At 38.0% G+C, this 5765-nt stretch overlaps 1 pseudogene; it reads right to left on the bottom strand.

Moving 5' to 3' along the window:
* Positions 1 to 4919: 4919 nt before the first annotated feature.
* On the bottom strand, positions 4920 to 5759 carry LOC105818366 (annotated as a pseudogene).
* Between the last annotated feature and the right edge of the window lie 6 nt (positions 5760 to 5765).

Here is a 5765-nt window from a genome sequence, read left to right as displayed (position 1 = left end):
TAGTTAATAATACTGTATTGTGTATTGGAAATTTGCTAAGAAAGTAGATTCTAAGTGTTCTACAAAAAAAGGTAACTGTATAAGATGATGGATACAATAATTTACTTGATTGTTTTAATTATATGCTATGTCCATATATATCTGAACATGTATAACTTAAACATATACAATTCAAAAAAAAGAAAAAAATGTGCCACTTCCTTCTGGTTTCATAGTTTCAGAAGAGAAACTCACTTTCACAGAAGAGAAACTGATGTCTTTCAAGTTGCTTTTCTCTTATTAGGAATGTGTTCTGTCAGCTTAAAAATCACGAGGTCTTCATAAATTTGGAGAGGACAGCTTTATTTCATAAGAAGGAGATCACAACCTGTACGCAGGAAGTACAGCCTCTGGCTAAAGAACAAAAGTAAGTACTTTGAAGGAAGGAAGGGTGCAACAGGAATTTGTGCACAATGCGTGGCCAAGTATACATATCCAACATATTATAGAAGGAGCTACAAATATTCACAAAAGGGATTCTAATGCATGTGTGATAAGCAAACATGCATGTTACATAGTCCCAACGTAACCTCCACTTGGGGATGGAGACAACATTTAGAAATGTATTACAATTATGTCCTATAGGTCAAAAGGTGAAACAGGGACAGGAAGGCACTCAAGTGCACAGCCTCTATAAATCAGCCAGAACCAGTCCAGGAGTGGTGGTCTCTTATCTGGAAAAAGTTACTGAAATTAGTCACTTGCCCAATGAAAGCTGTAGTTAGGGCTTATGGAACATGTGGGTGGGGTCAGCATCTTATGATAATATTGGGTATCTGGAGGCCAAGTGTTTGCTTAGTCACTAAAGGAAAAGAAAAACCTTGTGGTAGTTAGAACACAGTTTATTCTTTAGGTGTGGGGGTGTGTGACTTAGCCTTTGCCTCACATGGCCTTAGTCGTGTTTATAAGTTGGTATCTTATTGACACAGAGTCCATTGTCTCACTCTTATGATCTCTGCTTTAACATTAATGCTGGTCAGCTGCTGGGTCTAAACTGCAAAAGCGAGAAGTGTAACAAGGCATGTCTGACCTCCCAACCCATCACTGCTGGGAACTTAATTTTTAACGTTTCTTAGGGGTCCCCTTGGCCAATAGGGTGTCCATTCCATTCACCTGGAGGCTTAGGATTTTATTTTTAGGTCTCAGTCCCTTCCCTCTGGCTACATTCAAGAATTTTCTGTCTTTATTTTTCAATAGTTTCATTAGGAACTGTCTTGGTGTGCATTTCCTTGGGTTTATCCTATTTGAGATTTGCTCAGCTTCCTGAATCGGTAGCTGTATGTATTTTTCACCAATTTGGGAATTTTTTAGTCATTATTTCTTTGAATACTTATTGTGGACCCCTTTCATTCTTCTCTCCTTTTGGAATCTCAAGATAGAAATATTAGCTCTCTTTTCTGTCCTATAGGTTCATGTAATTCTGTTCCTTTTTCTTGTTCAAATCTATCTTATTTGTTGTTCAGCAGATATAAATTTTATTTCTTTTTATTTAAGTTCACTGATTCTGTCTCCTGTATCTCCACTATACTACTAAGCCCATCCAGCAAGCTTGTTGTTAATTGTATTTTCATATTTCTATGAGTATATTTTGTAGTTATATATTTTCCATTCAGTTTTTCTTCATAACATCTATTTACTTGATGAAATTCTCCATTTTCTTCATTTTTTTCAAGAAAATTATGGATTGCTTCTTGAATCATTTTTCAACAGCTGCTTTAAATCCTTGTCAGAAAATTTGGACATCTGATTTCTCTCAGTAGTGTTGGCGTGATTGTCTATATTCAAGATATGCTTTTCTTGTTCTTGAAATAACAATTGATTTTTGATTGCATCTTGGACATTTTGGATATCATATTATGAGACTACGGATCATATTCAATCTTGTTTTTAGCAGGCAGTCATCTTGTTGGGGTATAGCTGAAACTGGCAGGTGAGTGAGTATACTTATCTTCTCGCTGGCCTCCACTGACAATAGTCTGCCCAAAATGGAGTGCTGGGTTACACTGCCTTCTTCCAGAGGGTGAGGTGGTGGTTCAGCTTCACCTCTGCCCTGTTGATTCATTCCCAGGGAAGGTGGGGTACTGACTTGCATACCTCTTTGCCTCTGAGTAACTTCTGCTTCCTATTGGGATCCACTACCACTCAGATAGAGGGAGATGGAGAGCTGGTTCATCTGCTTTGATGTTGCAGGGAGGATTGCCAGCTCAGTTCCACAGGGCCACCACCCACTGGGGGACCTGGAGAAGGGAGAGTACCGACAAGCCCCACCTCACACCATCTCCTTAATCCTTGTTTCTGCCAAGTGTCAGTGGAGGCTGAGTTCTCCACTGGATGCAGCTGGCACTACCCTGGCAAGTGAATCATACAGATTCAAGATGAAGGGAGGGAAAGAAATATTTCATACAAATGGAAACCAAAAGAAAGCAGTTGTAGCCATTCTCATATCATATAAAATTGACTTTAAATCAACAATAGTAAGGAATGGTATAATATGGTCATTATATAATGGTAAAGGGAGCAATTCAACAAGAAGACCTAACAATCCTAAATATGTACACACCTAACACGGGAGTGCCCCAAATCATAAAGCAAACCCTCCTAAATATAAGCAAAGAGATAAACAGCAGTGTCATAATTGCCAGGGACTTCAACCCCCCACTGACAGAACTGGACAGATTATTCAAACCAGAAAATAGATAAACACTGACTTCAACAGGATTCTAGAAAAAAATGGGCCTAAGAGACATTTACAGAACATATGACCCCAAAATTACTGAATATATATTGTTCTCATCAACTCACGGAGCATTTTCCAAGATTGATCATATCTGAGGGAACAAAATTTGTCTCATCAAATTCAAAAACATGGAGATCATATCACATATCTTCTCAGACCAGAGTAGAACAAAACTAGAAATCAACCCTAAGAGAAACACTCAACTCTACACAAAGTCATGGAAATTAAACAGCCTGCTGTTGTACAATTATTGGGTCAACAATGAATTTAAGATCCCAACCTGAATGACAATGGGCACAGATGCTACCAAAATCTATGGGGTTCAGCTAAACCTGCCCTAAGTGAAAAATTCATAGCCTTAAATGCCTACATTAAAAACACAGAAAGATTACAAATTAAAAATTAAATGATACATCTAAAGGAACTAGGAAAGGAAGAGCAAACCAAACCAAAAGCAGCAGAAAAAGAGAAATAACTAAGGTCACATCAGAACTAAATGAAATAGAAAACAAAAAACCAATACAAGGTATCAATGAAACAAAAAGCTGGTTCTTTTTAAAGGTAAGCAAAATTGATACACCTCTTGCTAATCAGGAGTAGAAGAAAAAGGACCCAAATAAACTCAAGCAAAAATGAAAAAGGGGATATTACAACTGACACAACTGAAATACAGAATCTCATCTGAAAATGCTATGAAAATATCTACGTACATACACTCAAAAACATAGAGGAAATGGAAAAATTCCCGGAAACACAGAATGTCCCAAGATGCAATCAGGAAGAAATAGAACTCCTGAAGAGATCAATAAAAAGCAACAAGATTAAAGCAGTAATAAAATGTCTTCCAACAAAAATAAAGCCCCAGACCATATGGATTTCACAGCTGAATTTTACCAGACCTATGAAGAAGAGCCGGTACCCATACTGAACACACTGTTCCATTACAACAAGAAGGAAGGAGTCCTGCCCAACTCATTCTATGAAGCCAGTATAACCTTGATACCACAGCCAGGAAAGGACACAACAAAAAAAGAAAACTACAGACCAATATCCCTTATGGATATAGATGGAAAAAATCCTCAGCAAAATACTAGCAAACCAAATTCAACAGCACATAAAAAAAAAATCCACCATGATTAAGTGGGCTTCATCCCAGGGATATAAGGATGTTTCAACATATGTAAATCAATAAATGTGATTGGGCACATAAACAGATGCAAAAACAAAGACCATATAATCATCCCAATACATACACTTAAAAATATTTACCCAGCCTTTTATTTATTATGTGCCAGAAAGTTGATGTAATAGAAATTACCCTCCCATATCCAGATGTGAAAGTCTCTATACCTACTTTAAAAAGAAAGGGTTACCTAGAAAAGAATGCGTCCCAGAAACAAAAGTCGCCTAGTGGTGAAGTGTTCTCAAAGAGCCCCTCGCTCTGCTCTTCATAGAGAATATATGCCTCATAACAAATCAAAGTATTAAGAGGATTTAAGGATTGAAAAATAATTGACAGGAGTCATTCATTCTCAGGATTAATTAGATTAATACTGCACTTGTAAATCACTGAGACAGAACCCAGAATGTAGTGAACAATTTCATCTTCAACTGCTATTGCTTATACTGTTATTACAGCTACTGCTACTGTTACTAATATTTGGCTTCTAGATTGTCTAACTCTCCAAATATGCAAATACATAAGGAATAATTATTCAGTAGCATGTGATTACAAACTTTTTAGTAAACTAGGCTGGGATTCTGGTTGCTAATCTGGGTTATAACAGTGTCAAGGCAGTTGCGTAAATGTCGTGAGTATGAGTTTGTGCAAAAGCCTGTCACATTCAATCACTTGAATCACGTGGAAGCATCAAACACTTCAGTGGTGGGGATTCAAATTCAGCAGAGAAAGTGTTCAAGCAAGAACAAAAGCTTCATTCAGCCATCCATTATTATTAATTCTTTCTCCTTTATTCCAAATATGCAATTATGCTTACATGTTCCACGAACTGTTGTGAATATTAACTACATGGAGGAAGAAGAAACTGAGTTTCAATATGGAGTGCACAACATTTTGGAGAAAGGAAACAATGAATCCATATGTACATATACACTAAGTATTTTGAAAAAAATACAAAGTGTTCTATGTAATATAATTCTATGAAATCCTACAAAAATAACAGGCATCACTAGAAAATATTCTTCTACCAAGTTCTCTCTTCAGAATCCCCTTGATCTCCTTGTTCCTGAGACTGTAGATGAGGGGATTCAACATGGGGATCACCACCATGTAGAACACAGACACCACCTTGTTCTGGTCAGTCGAGTAGCTGGACTTGGGCATCACATAAATGAATGTAATGGTTCCATAGAACAGAGTGACCGCAGTGAGGTGGGAGGTGCAGGTGGAGAAGGCCTTGTGGCGACCCTCGCTGGAGCGCATCTTCAGGATGGTGATGAGGATTTAGATGTAGGAGACGGCTATGACAATCACAGTGACCACAACGATGGAACCAACAGAAAATGAGGAGACAGCTATAGGGACACTGGCATCAGAACAGGAGAGTTCAATTAAAGGAGCAAAATCACAGTAAAAATGATTGACTCTATTTGGTCCACAGAAGAATAAAGAAAAGAAAGAAAAGATAAAGGAGGAAGTGCTAAGAAAACCACCTGAGTAAGACACTATGAGCAACTGCACACAGACTTGTGTGGACATTTTGGTGGAATAAAGCAGTGGGTTGCAGATTGCCACAAAGCGGTCATATGCCATGACAGCTAAAAGAAAGCATTCAACTGTCCCAAAGAATGCAGCGAAACCAAACTGGATGGCGCATCCAAGGTAGGAGATTGTATTGCTCTCCACCAGGAAGTTTACAAGCATGTTGGGTGTGACAGAAGATGAATAGCCTATGTCAGCAGAAGCCAAGTGGCTCAGAAAAAAATACATAGGGTGATGGAGCTGAGAGGAGATTCTGATTAGAACGAT

The sequence above is a fragment of the Propithecus coquereli genome, unplaced genomic scaffold (genome assembly GCF_000956105.1).
Source record: "Propithecus coquereli isolate 6110/MARCELLA unplaced genomic scaffold, Pcoq_1.0 Scaffold44, whole genome shotgun sequence".
In the NCBI taxonomy this organism is placed as follows: Eukaryota; Metazoa; Chordata; class Mammalia; order Primates; family Indriidae; genus Propithecus; species Propithecus coquereli.
This window is presented reverse-complemented; position numbering and strand designations above follow the sequence as displayed.